We start from the raw sequence: 17,409 nt of genomic DNA on the forward strand, positions 1-17,409 counted from the left end.
CACCACACACAAGCTTCCATCATTAATTCATCCCATATTGTCATTTAGAATGTAAGCTCTATGTTCTGTTTGGTCTTTCCTATTTGGTATCTCCAGCACTTGGAATATTCATTGTGTGGCCTGTAGTAGGTGCTCAACAAGTATTTGTTGAATAACTGACTGAATGAGTGAATATTGGTCCAGTCCAATATGGTAGAATATTGGCCAACTAAAGTATGGTTCAGAGACCAGTAGCATTGGCATCACCTGGGCACTTGTTAGGAATGCAGAATCTCAGGTGCCACCCCAGACCTCCTCAATCGGAATCTGCCTTTTGACAAGCTCCTCAGGTGATTCACATATATGCCAAAGTTTAAGAGACATTGGCATATATATGAGACCCTTTGTCTTGATGACCCAAGCTTTCTTGCTCCATCATCGTGGGTGAAGGGAGGTTGAATTTCACATTTACTTCTGTGATAGCATTTTATGCATCATTAAATCCCATTGTTAAATCACCACCATTATATGATCTTTCGGGGTGGTCAAAATCAGCCATGTATGGGCACCTGCAAATCCTTTCTTTCCTTGTCTCCCTGCCCCTTTACTTCTTTTCCCTTCTTCCCTCCTTACAGGTCCCAGCTTTGTGGTCCTGGCCAGTAGTGGATCCTTGAAACCTTCAGATTGGGCACTGTCCTTGGCCACAATACTCTCTGTTGAAGACTTTATCCCCTCTCACAGGGAAGAACAAAGAGGGGTGAGGAAGAAAGAGAACTCAATCCTGCTGAGCTTTGAGCCGAATAAGCCTCTACTTGTTGTGGTCCATTGGAAAATAGAGTCCTGTTCCTTAATAGAGTCGTATAGCTTGGGAAACTGAGACCCAGGAGGCAGGAGAGGCCCCATGTAGGCGATGACACCAAACACTGAGTAAGTATCACGTCCTTGATAGGAAGATGAAGACTGAGCCAATGCAGCCTATGTGCTACAAAAACAATTTCCCTTGTTGAGTTGTCTCCCTTTCTGCTTCAGGCCCGTGGGCTCCACTGCCTTGGGGACAAACATCACGGCCGCGACACTCATGTCATGCTCCAGCCTCTAACATTGCCAGCCTCTGGCTGCCAGCCTTTCGATGATGTAGGATTTAGAGCCAAAAAACATTATGTCAGCTGCTCAGTGGCATCCATTATCACATTACCACAAATAACTTTATCAAGTACTATAAATTTAAATGTGTTTTTCTCATCTTAATATTTCCAGAATTAGAATGCAACTTAGAAGAGATAAGTATATTTGATATATTGCTTTAGTTAAGAAAACTTTTATGGAATTGATGGCATGTGTTATAATTGTTGGTGTCTTAGAATTGAGAGAATGTGGTGCTAAGGCTCTAAAAGAATGGGGACACTGCACAGGTACATTTTGATAGATGATAAGGAGCTTAGGAAATGTGAAAATGAGGATAAATTCATAAGCACTGAATAATCATAACTGATACTACTTACTGGGTGCTTATTTTGTGCCAATTATACATTTTCTCTAATTCTTAAATAATCCCCACAGGAAGATAATGTGATTTTAGTCATTTTAAACCTATGTATATGATAGTCTCCACACTGTGGCCTTTTTCTTGAATAACAGCTTTATTGAGATATAATTCACATGCCATGAAATTCACCTTTTTAAAGAGTACAATTGAGTAGATTTTAGGATATTCACGGGGTTGTGCCTATAGTCTCTTTACCTGAATTTCTTGGGGATCTGAACTTATCATCTCTTATATCTGCCATCATTCTCTCATAGTGTACTATTTCCTTGTGAGTTTTGTAATTTTGGATTGTGAGCTTATCTTTAGTGACATTTTATGTGTGGAAATCCTCTATCAATTGGATCGAGCAATTGGATCCCCATCCTCCAGAGGGGGACCTGACTCACAGGTTCCAGTGAGGGAATTGGTGGCTTCCCTGCCTGGACCTCAGCATACATGTGGCTACTGAGGAATGCCAAAGACCATAAAGCCTTGTGCACATATTTGGATTGTTGTCAGCAGCCCCAGTGGCCCCTCCACGCTGGGGGACAAGTTCCCCGAGAGCAGGGGCTTATCTTACTTTGCTCACCACTGCTCCTCTTGTGTCTATATCAGTGCCAGCTTTGGTAGGTGTCCAATAGGTAGCCGTTAGAGAAATTAGTCATCCCTTGGAGATTACAACAGGACGTCTTTGGGTACCATTATTCGGCCAACCTCAGAAGGGGTCTTATGATCTTTTCAACTTTCTTAACATTCTAGAAAAAGAGACAGAAGTCCAATGAGGCCTCCTGGCATGTAGCCTCACCTTCTTTCCATCCTACCTACTACCTTGGAAAGGAGGGGCAAGGTTGGTGGAGACAGAGTTCTAGCAGGAGTTGCTGTGGGAAATGCCAGTTCACTCAGAGGTATCCAGTAGTCCTCAATCTGGATACCTAAGCCAAGGATGGAAAGAGCGATGGCTCTGTTCACTTTACAAGTATTTATCGAGTGCCTTTTGTGTACCGCGTGTTATGCTGAGCTCAGCCACGAGGGGAGTAAGACCCAACACCTGTTATATGTTGGGAGAGAGGCACAAGCTTTGGAATAGGACAGGTGTTGAGTTTGAATCCATTTTTTCTACTTATGTCCTATATGACCCTGGTTAAATTAATCTCAGCAATAATTTCTTTATTCATAAAATAGCAATTGTCATTCATTCTTTATATTACATGGTGAGCATCAAAAAATTCTGCTTTGGTTTTTCCCTAATCCTAGAACCAGCACTTAATTGTGTGACTTTGTAACTGGCAGGCCTCCTGGGTCTCAGTTGACTTCCCTTTGGAATAGGGATTTCACTCCAAGCGAGAGACTGGAGAACACTTGCTAAGCACTTTCCTCCTCAGCTTTGGCCACTTTTGCAAGAGCAGGAGTCTGTAAATAGCCAGATGCAAGTGGGCCTGGGGTGCTCCTGGGCCCTACCTGTCTGCCTCAAGGGTGAAGGGGAGGTTTCACTGTGTGTATGTAACCCATTGGCGCCCCTGGCACCCAGGTTGGAAAGTTCCACTTTGGAAGGCTGTAGGAGGACTAAATGACATGATCTATGGCAGTGTTTCTTAACAACCACACCACTAATGTTTTAAGCTAGATAACTCTTTGTCGTGGGTATTGTTCTGTACTTGGTAGAATGTTTCACGGTGTCTCCGGCTTCTACCCACTAGATGCCAGTAGCAACTCCCAGTTGTGACAATCAAAACTGGTTTTAGGCATTGCCAGATATCCTCTGGGGGACAAAATAGTTGCTGGTTGAGTTATATGGAAAAGCACTCTGTAAGGCTAAATGTGTGAGCTATCATCCTTGTAATGAATTACTATTACTATAGTGCCAAATGCTGACAATATGCTACCTTTGAGGCAGTGCGTGAACATTTTTTTAAAATGGGGCCTGAGTGGGGAAGAGGCAGAGAGAGTGGGAGACACAGAATCCAAAGCGGGCTCCAGGCTCTGAGCTGTCAGCACAGAGCCCAATGCGGGGCACGAACTCACCAACCGCGAGATCATGACCTGGGCTGAAGTCAGACGCTTAACCGACTGAGCCACCCCGGCGCCCCAGAATTTAACATGTTAACCAAAGCCCTATGGAGACAATCTGAGATCAAGTTTAAATGGGGAAATTTGAGAAAACCTTAGCAAACAGGCAAGGAGAGTGCTTTAAAACAGCTGGACAGCACGTTGTCTGCAGCAGACTAGGCTGAAAGAGACAAGAGACCCTGTTCTCGCCACCTGCTGGGCGGCCCCAGGCAAGTCCCTCTCCTCTTGAGCCTCCGTTTCCTCACTTGATGGACTCTGAGATCCCAGAGCAGATGTCCGTCTGCTCTGACCATCAAAACGGCCACAGATCGGGGAGCAAGGTCCTCCAGCAGGAGCTGGGAAGATGGCCTATCTCTCTGTGGCAGTTGGGAATGGGGCACAATTTGGAGCCAAGGTGGATCCACGTGGATAAAGGGTCGCCAAAGCTAATTAAAGATCAGTCGTGGCCCTGCACCCCATGGCAGAAGACATGGCCTTCCTAGGCTTGGTGGGTTTTTTTTGTTTTTGTTTTTTTCTTTAAAAAAGCTACTTAAAACCAAACAGAGTATAACTGTTTCTGCTTTCTAGGGAGGAAAGAATCATTCAAATGAGTAAGGAAATTAAGCTCTCTATTCCTTTCTTCCTCTAGCTAAGACCTGTGAGAGGAAGAGGAGAAAGACAGAAAGGTCCAAACACCTGCCGTGTTTTCTATGGCTGAGCAGTGAGGCCTGTAGTAACTAACTGGTCTTTGCAGAGCTCAGCAGAGGGCTTCGGAGGGTCAGGTGAGCCCAGAGCAAGGAAAACCAGGGGCCTAGATCATCCTGCACAATAAATTGAGGGAGTTGAGTTTCTGAGGGAACTTGGGAGGAAAGGCAGATGGGAGAAAAGGGCAGCAGAGTGTCATGAGGGTCACATTGGGTTGCTGATGTGACCAAATAAAACTCCTCCAAACTTCCAAAAATGTTTGCTACGCACCAAAATGCCTGCCTGTGTCTGCAGTGGTTGAGAGGGTGGCTATTTAGGAAATGGAGCTGGACAGCAAGGCCAGCCCGAGAGTGTTCGATTCCTGAGGCTGCTACAAATGTGGGGGCTTAAACAACAGAAATTTATTCTCTCACAGCTGTGGAGGACAGGGGTCCCTAGTCAAGGTGTCAGCAGAGCCATGCTCTTTCTGAAGGCTCTAGGGAAGAATCTTTCCCTCCCAGCTCTTCATTTCTGGTGGCTGCTGGCAACCCTTGGCACTCCTTGGCTGACTCTGATCTGTTTCTGTCGCCACATGGCTTTCTTCTCTGCATGTCTGTGTCCCTGTGGATCCTCTCCTCTTCTTACAGGGACATCAGTTGTATAGGATCTAGGGTACCCCCAATCCGGTATGACTTTATTTTGACTAATTACATCTGGAAAGACCCGATTTCCAAATAAGTTCATATTCTGAGGTTCCAGGCGGGCATGCACTTTTGGGAGGCACGCTATTCAGCCCAGTTCACGAAATGAGAGGCACTGTGATCCGTAAGTGGAATCCTGGGGAAAGCAGAATGACCCCAGGCCCTTCCCCCACCCCCATCCTTGCATCACATGCATGCAGAGTGTGGCCTTGCACCTGTGTAGTGGACTTTGGAGCAGGTGATTCATGCCCAGAGCTCTTTTCAGATGACTGCTGCACAGTTAATGGCTTGCACTAACCAGCTCCCGTGGCCTTCCATCCAAGGGTCCTGCTGGTCCCGGGCAAAGCATCCTCTTGTTTGCAGTATGTATTAATAGTGAGTATTTGTTGTCTGTGGTCTCTGCCCTGGGCTTCCAGTTCCCTTCTTTGAGTACATAGCTCTTGGATCCCCTTTTGGAGATGTGTCCTCCTTACTCTTAGACTATATAGGGCCCCATCCGAGGCTTCCGAGCCTGGTCAATAAACATATTCAATCCCCCTGGTCACAAAGGTGGATGGGCACATGCTTCAAATTAATGCAATCACAGTGATTCCCTGAACTTGTACAGAAAAGGAGAATTCTTTCTTCTAGTTTTGAACTTGCAACCCTGCAGTTTGGACCTCTAGCAGCCACTTTGCCATTGTGAGGTCAGAACTTCCCAGAGAATGGAACTCACATAGAAAAAGTGGAATCAAAAGATCAACAGAGAGAAATTGGGGTTTGATGTTCTCAGTAGCCCCTAGATCAAGCCTTGCCTGAAGCTCTACTATTGGTCTTTTTAGTTATCTGAGTCATTAAATTACCACCACCTCTCTTCCTTACTTTGCTTGAGCCATGAGTTTGAGTCATATTTTCTATCACTAGTACAGAAAGTTTATTAATTATAATTCACTTAGAATGGATCCACCAGACTGGGCTTTATAATTTGTTTGGTTGGAATGCTTCTTTTTGTTTATCTATGGAACAACCCAGATTAAGAAGTGGATGGCATGCCCCTGTGGGATGTCATTGCAGGCCCCTGGTAGAGTAGAGTAGAGCCTTCATCAGATATATATTTTTAAAGTTTATTTATTTATTTGGAGAGAGAGAGGAGGGGCAGAGAAAGAGAGAGGAGAATCCCAAGCAGGCTCCACACTTCAGCACAGAGCCCTATTTGGGGCTTGAACTCACAAACTGTGAGATCATGACCTGAGCCAAAATCAAGAGCCTGATGCTTAATCGACTGAGCCACCCAGGCGCCTCATCAGATATTTTTTGAGTGCCTGTCTTGTATTTGCCTGGGAAGGGGCTTAGATTAGACTGGTGGCAGTGGAGATACAAGAGCGAGGTAAAATCAACAAAACCTGGTAGAGATGGGCCATCAGTGACATGGGAAAGGAGGTGTCCTGGCTGGGTCCTAGGCTTCCAGCTTGAGAATGGAATGGCTGCCACGTCCTGAGATGGGACACATTACAGAGGACCAGGTGTCTGGGGAGGAGGGGACCGGTGAGTTTGGTTTTGACCATGTTAGTGTCTTATGCCTTCACAACTTCCAAGTGGGGGTGTCAGATAGGGAGTCGGACACACAAACTAGGGCTTGGAGGGGAGGCTGGACTAGAGTTACCTGAGTGGGGGTCTCTTGTCTACAGATGCCGCTGAAGCTGGAGGTGCAGGGGAGTGGCTGGAGATGGTATAGAACGAGACACGGAGGCCTTGGTTCGGGGCCTGGTGGAGCACCAGTAGGTGGAGGGGTTCATGGCCAAAGCCATCCTCTACCCTGCTTCACTGGATGCCAGGGCTTGGCTCTGAACCACTGCTGTCCTGACTCCTGAACTTGACTCCTGAACTTGATGCCCTGGTCTGGTTCATCTGAAATAAGCTTCTTAGAGAAAGAGACTGGGTCTGTCTTGTGCGCCACTGAGGAAAAGGCTGCTGGTGTGGCCTACCCTCTGTGCGCTCACCCCTCCTCTCCGCACCCTCTGTGCACTCACCCTGCAGGTACTCGCTGAGTACCTGTTGGCTGAGGAAGCATGTTTAGGTCTATACAGCATTAGGCTGGAAGCACCAGGGAGCTGACTCCCCTGGGAGCAACCCTTGACCCTCCTTAATAACCGCTGGGAATGGAGGGCAAATACCCCACCTGTTCTGCCTCCAGAAGGGGAGACTGGCTCACACACTCCCCCATAGGTACATGTACACACACACACACACACACACACACACACACACACACACGCATTGCCTCACCTCCCTCCCCACTTCCAATAGCCCTCTCCTGTCCTGGGGCTGCTGGTCATATCCCAGCCAACCAGCACACTCTCGTCCCATCTCTGCCTCTCCCTGGGGGGGGATCCAGCCTAGGGCAGCTGGGTGCCCATAACGGTGCCTGACCTAGAGCCAAATGGCTTTTGAGGGTCACCAACTCCTGCATCTGCAGCACGAGGAGATGGCCCAGTGAACTTTGGTTGGAATGAGAACCGTTGATCCTGTTCCTTATCCGTCCCAGCCTCTGTGCCTGTGCACACACACTCAGGGTCTCTGCGTGGTCACCACCCGGTTCCTCCCCCTGATCAAAGGAGGTCAACTGAGGAAGCCAGGTCCCCAGCACCTGGGCAGCAGGCTCAGCAGCGTGAGCTCCTGCACTCTTGGCAGTGGCCCGCAGGCCCACCCCCAGGGTGTCATGTCCACATCCTCTTACAGGGGCTCCCAAACTACGGGCAGCCCTGGCAGCATGACCTTCCAGTTGTTTCTGTGCTAACACACTGGGGCTAATCAGATGAATATGTGTGCCTGGCACCTGTGTGTGTGTATATGTTTAGCGTGTGTGTGTGTGTGTGTGTGTGTGTGTGTGTACATGTACCTATGTGTTTTTGCTTCCATGTGTATTTGCGTGTGCGCGGTGGCTGCTGTCATTATGCTGCTAATGGAAATACTGCCACGGATCGCAACTCTCAATTAGCTCCTGGGGCGATCGCTGTGACAGCCAGTTACTGAACAGCAAGGCCTAAAGGAATGAATTAATTTGTAGTACACGGCAGTTAGAGTCACCGTGCTAGCAACAGACTCGACAGCCAGAGACCCCGATTAGAGAAGCCGGGACCATCGGGCACCTGCAGGTACCTGGGAGGTGTCGCCCCTGTGGCCCTGACCTGGGAAGGGGATCAGAGGGACACCAAGGACCTTCAGTGAGCTCAGGGCCATGCCGCCTGTCAACTATCTAGAGCTGTACCACCCACCCCCAGGGGAGGAGGACCCTGGCTGGCACACAGCCAGAGCAGAGGCAGGAATGCTAGGAGCTGGGAGGGATGGTGAGGCCTTGTCCTCTCTCTCTCTCTTTCTCTCTTTCTGCAAACAGGACCTTCGATGGATTCATTGGGCTGGAGTGTGGCCAGGTCTCTTCAAGGAGGCAGTCTTCCCGGGTCAGCTCAGGGAAACCCTAGGGCACCGGGGAAAGACAGGAGCCCCCCACTCCCTCCATGTGTTAGGATTCTTTCTGTTTTCATTAAAACAAATTAAATGTTTATTTTTGAGAGAGAGAGAGAGAGAGAGACAGCGTGAGTGAAGGAAGGGCAGAGAGAGAGAGGGAGACACAGAATCTGAAGCAGGCTCCAGGCTCCGAGCTGTCAGTACAGAGCTGGATGTGGGGCTCAAACCCACAAACCATGAGATCATGACCTGAGCCGAAGTTGGACGCTTAACCAACTAAGCCACCCAGGTGCCCCTACCATTATCATTATTATCACAATTAGGTAGTGAAATTTTTAAAGGAACATAGAATTGTAGACAATGAAAAGACATCCTAGACCAATAGACTCCTGTGTGAGGAGATGGGAACACTGAATTTGTTTCTTGTCACTGCCTATGTATGATGTGCATTTGTCACTGTTTTTCTGCTTGTTACACCTGTTATTTTCTTCTTCGTTAATGTCTTCTTGTTGAGGTATCCTGTCTTTGTCCATAATTGAGACCTCTGGTGATTTAGAATATCCATATTTGTAACCAAGTACAAGGGGACATTGGCTATGCCCGTGACGCCACTCCGTCATTCCCTCAGGCAGAATGAGGTGGCTGTGCCCACCCAGGGGTCTCCCTGACCCAAGGAGGTGTGCCTGCCCTCTGAGAGTCTTACAGAGCCGCAGGGAGGGGGGTCTGCTCCAGCCCCAAGAGGGAATCAAAACATCCCTCAACCCCGTTTTCCTCAAGTTTTACCTTCTCACCTTCCTCTTTCATAACGCCACCAAACTTTTTCAAACTTCTTCAGTAGCCTTCACCCGGCATCTCGATTTCCTCCTTCCAGTCTGGCTTCTCCTCTCCTGCTCCACTGAACGGGATGCTACAGCATCAGCAACAACACAACCACCACCCCCAGCTGCCCAGCAGCACTCACACCTGCTGGCCACCTCTTGCTCATCCTTTGTGACACTTCTCCCCATAGGTCTATGACCTTGCCCCCTCCTGGCTCTCCTCCTTCATCCCTAATCACTCACATCTCCTTCGCTGGCTCTTCTTTCCCCTCCCGCCCCCTAGATTCAGGTACCTCCTGAAGTTCTTTGTGTCCTGCCATGTCCACTTCTTCCCCCTGACGAGTTGTCTCCGTCTGCTGGGGCTGCTGTAACAAAGAACGTAGACTTGGGGCTTAACAAGCAACATTTATTTCTTACAGTTCTGGAGGCTGGAAGTCCAGGATCAAGTTGACGGCAGATTCGGCATCTGGTGAGGGTTCTCTTCCTGGTTTGTAGATGGCTGTCTTCTTGCTGTGTCCTCCCATGAGCAGAGAGAGGGGGATTTTCCTCTTCTTATAAGGACATTAATCCCATCCTGAGGGCTGTTCTCTCATGACCTTATCTGACCCTAATTGCCTTCCCGAGGTTCCACTTGCACATACCATTGCTTTGGGGATTGGGACTTCAACATGCAAGTTTGGCTGGGAATACAAACATTCAGTCCATTGGATAAGTCCATTGCTCTGCTAGCCTCAAAGAGCAACTCAAGGCAGATGACTCTATGCCCTTCTCCTCCTGTTTCCCTGCTCCCAGATTGACTAAATAAGTGTATTGTCACCCACCTTTTGCAAAAATCTCTCCAAATCCAGGTTCTACACCTTCTAATCCCACCTGAACATGCAACCAGAGTCATTGTCCCAAAGTTCAGCTCTTTGTCAGTTTTCTGTTTGATAGATCTCAATGGCTTCCCTTTGCCCTTGAAGAAAATTAACATTCCTTACTATGACATTTAAGATCCCTTGTAATCTGACTGTAACTTTTCAGTCTTATTTTTATAAGACTTTGTAGTCTTATTTTTCCACTACGTATCTGCTACAGCCTTGACATATTTTGAACCTCAAACCACTTGCATATCTCACCACTATAAATTTGCTCAGTTTCTTTCCTTCTACCTGGAATACCCTCCCAAGCTTTAAAAAAAATTACTTTTTTCCTGATTATAAAATACATAGTAATTATAGTAAATGGTCTATAATATCTGTGGGGTCTAGTAATCCAAGGCATGATATTAGCCAGAAACCACCGCCACACTCCCAGGTACCATCACCTTAGATCAGCCTTATGAAGTGTTTGATTTTAAAGCCCAACTTTGGTTCATGAAGTATTTCCTCATCTTACCAGAAGCAGTTTTTTTCTTTCATCCTAAATACTGTAGTGTTTTTTCCCTAAGAACAAAGACATTCTCTCACATAACCTTAGCATAATTATTAAAATCGTGTAACATCGTAATTATCAAATCATTTAACATTGATACAACACCATCCTTGAATTCACAGTTGATATTCACATTACATCAATGGTCCCTTTAGTATCCTTTCTAGCTGTCTTTCCTCCTCTGTCCAGGACTCAGGACTACAGGATTACAGAGTGCATCCAACTGTCATGTTTCTTTCCATCTCCTTTGATCTGTAATATTTCTTTAGCCTTTCCTTGCATTTCTTGATCTTGACATTATTTTTTAAGAGAGCAGACCAGTTATTTTGTAGTCCTTCATTCTGGGTTTGTCTGATGTGTTTTTTTTTCATGATTAGATGGAATGGATGCATTTGGACAGGAATTTCACAGAAACAATGTTGTGTTCTTTTCAGTGCATCATATCAGGAGGCACATGATGTTGATTTGCCCCAATATTAGTGGTATCAACTTTGATCATTAGGTAAGAAGATGTCCACTAGGTTTCTCTATTGTAAAGTCACCAAAGTTCCCTCTGGAATGAAGAAGTCATTTATGGGAAGATACTTCAAGGTTATGAAAATATCCTGCTCCTCCTCAGACTTTCACCATTGTTTCACCATCATTTCACTATCGTTCTAGCATTTAGTGATGATTTTCTAACTCCATCATCCCTTCTGTGTTTATTACTTGGCATTCTACTATAAGGAAAAATTATCCCTTCTTTCTCATTTACTTGTTTATCAATTTAAATCAATATGGATTGGGGGGGTTCTTATTTTATTTATTGAGCTACAATTAATTGCTATTAATTTTGATGATCAAATTGTCCCAGATTTTGCCATCCCTTCAATATGGTTTCTGTGTCTCCATTATTCTTTGGCACACATTATTGTCTGGCACAATGAGGTGTTTTGGGCTCCTCTTGTCCTTTCCTTGTTCCAGAGCTGGAATCAGATTTTTCACCAAGGAGCCTTCCAGGCCCAATTAGAGTTCACTTATCTGGAGAGCAGTGGAGGGCCTCAAAGGAACAACTGCCATGTATATGTCATTGTCACCGTGGTCCAGTTGGCATGTGTTTTATTAAGCTCTCTCAGAGTATTTGTGTTTTAATAATATGTAGTAATAATAATAATAATCTTATTTATTAACCGAATTATTGTCATTTCTGACTTCTCATATGTACTTTTTTTCATTAAAGATTCAAACACACACACACACACACACACACACACACACACAGTGATATGAAATGTAAACTATAGACTATCATACTACAAGAATAGACATTGAAGGATTAGCAGTCTTCCTCCAGAGAACCAAATGAAGAAGCAATCTAAACCAGAGGTCAGCAAACTACAAACTACTCCTGTTTTTGTAAATAAAGTTTTATTGCAACACAGCCATACTTGTCAGGCTACCTATTATCTATGGCCACTTTTGCCCTATTCCAGAGTAGAGTAGTTATGACAGATTATGCAGCCCACAAAGTCTAAAATATTTACTATCTGGATTATTACCAAAAAAGTTGGCAAACCCCCAGTCTAGATGAACAGATGCTGAGTATCCAAACCAATAGGAAGAGGAACTAATGCCTATTAATCCCAGTTCCCACATGCGACTACTTAGAACAGCGTTACTTCTTACATGGGGGACGGGACAGCTTGTGAAGTCAACTTGTAAAGAGAAAATCACACACAGCCCAACTCACCCTGGAAAGTCTCCTGGAAGTTGCCATGTTGGAGACTGATCAACTCTTGCTCACAAAGGCCTGCACAGACAGTGTTACCAGCATCTACAAATCTGCGTGGAGCATTTCAACAATGTACACACCGAGGTGCATGGAACTGCACTAGGCAGTTTTCACCAGCCCCAAGACCAGAAGGATCAAATCTGCAGCGTAATCAGCTGCAATTCTGAAACCAAATCACATATGGGCTGGCAGTGTTTACAGGGAATAAATGATTAAAAACCCTAGAATAGCATTCCCCAGAAGCTCTCTCATTTGGAAAATTGCAAAAGGAAATTGAAGAGAAGTGGAAAATGTTTTGCCAACATGAAAGCTAGAGAAAAAAAAAGCCCTCTTAAACATATGTTGAAAGAGACTGTCTTTTATATCTGTATCTCTGTAAATTACCTCAATTATTAGTGAGAGTAATAAACACCATCTCACTATGAGTGATTAGAGAACGGATTTGAAAGACCATTGCAAATATGTTTGAAACTCTATGCCTTGATGAATACAGTGACGAGGCACTATTTCATACCCATTGGGTTGGCAAAATACAAGTTGGATTATAAATGATGACCAGGATATGGGGACTTGAGAATGCTTATACATTGCTGGTGGGATTAAAGTTAATAAACACTCAGAAGAGCGATTCGGGAGTGACTAGTAAAGGTAAAACGTGCCTGCCCGGCCACCCAGCAGTTTGTCTTGTGGGTAGACACCCCGGAGCAGCGGTGCTCCAAGTGTAATCCCAGACTCCTGGGGATCTTTGAGGTGCTTCAGGGGACCTGCAAGGTCAAAAATGTCTTCAGAATAATACTAGGAAGTCATTCGTCAGGGCGCTTGGGTGGCTCAGTTGGATAAGCGTCCGACTTCGGCTCAGATCATGATCTCACGTTCGTGGCTTCGAGCCCTGTGTCGGGCTCTGTGCTGACAGCTCGGAGCCTGGATCCTGCTTCCGATTCTGTGGATCCCTCCCTCTCTCTCTGCCCCTCTCCTGTTCATGCTCTCTCTCTCTCAAAAATAAATAAACATTAAAAAAAATTTTTTTAAAAGAGAAGTCACTTGTCTTTTCTGCTGTGTTCACATTTGCATTGGTGGTGTAAAAGCAATGGTGGCTAAAACTGCTGGTGCAAATCAAGGCGGTGTCCCTAAACCATACCAGCCCTGCTTGTACTCTGTGCTGCCATGCACTTTGTAGGGAGGAAAACCGTTTTACTGAGGAGCATTCTTGATGGAGCAGTAAAATTTTTAATTTTTAAAAATCTTGACCCAGAGTCCCTGTCTTTATAATACACCCTGTGATGAAATGGAAATTGCACATAAAGCCCTTCTGCTGAATCCTCAAGCACAGCGGTCCCCAGGGAAAGCACGTATGTGACTGAGCTCAAGGATGAACTGGCCATTTGTTCCACGGAGGACTGTTATTCCTTGAAAGAACTGCCAACAAACTATGGTTATTTGGGTTTTTGGATATTTGGCAGATATTTTCTCAAAACTGAAGTGAGCCTGTCACGTCAAGGAGAAACAACTGATAATATTTGTTGCCAATAATGACATCTGAACTTTCCAATTTTAGGACCCTTAGGTCTGCCACTGTGAGCACGACAGCTTCCTAATACTCAGGCTTTTGAAGATCAGAGGTGATACTAACAAGTGAAAAATTCTGAGATTGTCTAATGAAGTGTGCTAACATCTGGAAGATCTACAGGGCTCGGTGAACCAATATTTTCCAAATGACTAGTGTATGGTGTTACAAAAATCACAAGTTAAAGATGTATGCAAAGTACAAGATAGAGAGATGCATCTTTTTTTTTTAAGTTTATTTATTTTGAGAGAGAGAGAGAGAGTGAGAGCAGGGGAGGGGCAGAGGCAGAGGGAGAGAGAGAATCCCAAGCAGGCTCCATGCTGTCAGCACAGAGCTCAGCTCAGGGCTCCATCCCATGAACCGTGAGATCATGACCTGAGCCAAAACCAAGAGTCAGATGCTTAACCACCTGAGCCACCCAGGCACCCCAAGATCAATGCATCTTAATGTAAGGGTACAAAAAGTTCACTGAGATGGTTTCGGATTTCACATTGCAGCTGATCTTTAAGAAATAGTCACTTGTTGAGTTTTGGTTCATTATCAGGGAATATCCACAATTATCTGAACGTTACCATCCCCTTTTCCAATTATGTATTTATATGAGGCCAAGTTATCCTCAAAAATTTCAACACAAACAATATAGTTTTTGTAGATTTATAAAAATGAAGAACGTCACTCATCTTACTATATTTATCTTACTGCACTTATTTTCTATAAAAATATGGTATTTATATTGATATAATGGGTTTGTAATTATTTTAAATCAATTAATAATTATTTTTAAAATTCATTTTAATCTATAAAATGTTAACTATGACACCCTACTGATAGATATAATTCCCTGAAACGAAAGCTCTTTGAGGTCCTCCATAGTTTTTAAGACTGTAAAGGAGTTCTGAGATAAAAAAGTTGAGAGGTGCTGCTTTAGAAATCACTCTTACAAGGAAAAGTATATAAGGAAGTTCACATGGCATTGCTTGAAATAGTGGGAAAACTGGAAAGAACCTGTTTTTCAGCAAGAGAATGGATGAACTGTCCAGTGATATAATGTCATATAAATTTATTTTAATGTATTAAAATTTACATGTATTAAAAAATATGCATGGGGGGGCATCTGACTGGCTCAGTCAGTGGAGCACGTGACTCTTGATCTTGGGGTTGTGAGTTCGAGCCCCATGTTGGGTGTGGAGCCTACTTTAAAAAAAATGCACAGGGATGATTTACATCACTTTCAAGGTAAAGATTCCTCTGAGTACAAGTAAGAGAGAAAAAGATGAGAGAGTGAGGCTTAGACTATATAACGTTATAACATTTCTTAAAAACTCAAAGTTCTAAAGCAAATGAGCTAAGGTACATAAGAATTCGAGGTGCCTGGGTGGCTCAGTCGGTTGAGCGGCCGAGTTCGGCTCAGGTCATGATCTCGCGGTCCGTGGGTTCAAGCCCCGCGTTGGGCTCTGTGCTGACAGCTCAGAGCCTGGAGCCTGTTTCAGATTCTGTGTCTCCCTCTTTCTCTGACCCTCCTCTGTTCATGCTCTCTCTCTGTCTCAAAAACAAATGTTAAAAAAAAAAAAGAATTTGTTTATATTGTTTTCTACAATTTTCCGTATGTTTCAAATCTTTTGCAGCTGAAAACAAAGAATCTTTCTCCTTTTCAGTAAATGATTTATTTCAGAATAGAGGTGTATAATTTTGTTCAGTAGTAAGTACCAGCTGCTCTCTGCTTGCACTAAATCAGGGTTAAATGTGTACTTAAAGATTGTCAGCATAACCCGTGTTAATTCTTTCTCTGCCTGGGGAACCCTTACATATTTGTGTGGCCTTATGATTGGAGAGAAGAATGTATAGGGGAAACTTTCACTTTCATTGTGTTTTTTTTTTTTTAAATTAAACTCTGTACCCAGTATGGGACTCGAACTCACGACCCTGAGATCAAGTCACATGCTCTACTGACTGAGCCAGTCAGATGCTTCAGTCTGTATTGTTTTAACTTTATACTACAATTATATTTTTCAGGAAAAACAATTAAATATGTTTCCACTGGAAAATAGTAAAAAGTTGTGTCTGTATTCAATCTTAAAATAGTACTGAGAAGGGCGCCTGGGTGGCTCAGTCAGTTGAACGTCCAACTTCAGGTCACGATCTCATGGTTCATGGGTTCATGCCCCGCATCAGGCTCTGCGCTGACAGCGCAGAGCCTGGAGCCTGATATGGAAACTGATTTTTCTCATTAAACCTGGAATGATTTTTTTATGTCATTACTTAATTTTCAATATCACTATTTTCCTGGGTACCTAATATTCCACCATACAAAGTGCAGTAAGTTTTGAAAAATCATTCTTGTGTTTTTATTCACTTTGGCTGCTTCCGGTTTTTTGCTATTATAAACAATATTGTGATGCATCTCAGTTGTATACAATAGTCATCTTGACTTTTGATTATGAAGGAGTACAGAACATATCACTCCAAAATATACCACTCTAGCATATCGACTATTTTGAGTTAAAGGCACTTGAAAAACAGCAAATGTAAGAAACACATTCTGACTTTCCCTCTTTTTCTTAAAAGCAGGAGATGAATTCCCATAGGAAAGATGTCTTTCCAATACCAGTAGAAAAGTAACATTCTTATCATCAAGGACAAGAAATTGAGACCCGGAGAATTCTATCCAAACAGACCTTGTTAAAATAACTCCACTTTCTTTAGCCTGCCCACATAGTTGTGGCCTCATATAAAGCAAGTAAGTTTCGACATTTCTTTGGGCTTTCACTCCTGATAGGGGCTCCCATGTCACGTAACATGTGCATTAAATAATTGTATGCTTTTCTCCTGTTGACCTGTCTTATGTCAACTTAATTCTCGGGGCCAGTGGAAAAGAACCCAAAATAAAGGTTAAAGTTGCTTCCTCTACAATTATTTCCTGAAATCTTAGCTGTGTAACTTCCCTTGGGCAAAGAATTTAGCCTCTCTGAGCCCCAGGCAGGGTCAGAATCATTTCTAACCAGGGGCGATTTCTTCCCCCTGGGAACACATGGCAATATCTGGAGACACTTTTGTTGTCACAACTGGAGGAGGGAGAGGCTGGCCCAGTGGGCCAGGATGATGCTGAACATATCATACACAGGACAGTCCCTACGATAGAGAATGATCTGATCCAAAATGTCAGTGGTGGCAAAGATTGGAAACCCTGGAACAGAATGATCCCTAATGTGCCTTTGTGCCCAGGGTGAGTCTAATGAAGACTCAGGTTAGAGGGGTGGGTCCTACCAGCTCCACTATAGAATCCCAAAGGGGCTTTCTAAGCAAGGTTGGGGGTGGGGTTCTGGAATCTGGGTAGTTTTGTTGTTCAAGTTCCAAAAGTGATTTTGTTGAAAGCAGCTTAAAAGTTTGCACCAGCTTTGGGGCGCCCGGGTGGCTCAGTTGGTTAAGCCTACAACTTTGGCTCAGGTCATCATCTCATGGTTCAC

General features: G+C 44.5%; 1 long non-coding RNA gene across 2 annotated transcripts in view; it reads left to right on the forward strand.

The window, feature by feature from the left end:
• LOC147579819 (uncharacterized) overlaps positions 1-11,784 on the forward strand; it is a 149,125-nt gene extending 137,341 nt beyond the window's left edge. For both annotated transcript variants that reach the window (XR_015252157.1, XR_015252158.1), the window contains one exon: positions 615-11,784. This is a non-coding gene — a long non-coding RNA (uncharacterized LOC147579819). The remainder of the gene's footprint in view (positions 1-614) is intronic.
• Positions 11,785-17,409: the final 5,625 nt, after the last annotated feature.

The sequence above is a fragment of the Puma concolor genome, chromosome B3, assembly GCF_028749965.1.
Source record: "Puma concolor isolate L17-30 chromosome B3, mPumCon1.1.hap2, whole genome shotgun sequence".
Taxonomy (NCBI): domain Eukaryota; kingdom Metazoa; phylum Chordata; class Mammalia; order Carnivora; family Felidae; genus Puma; species Puma concolor.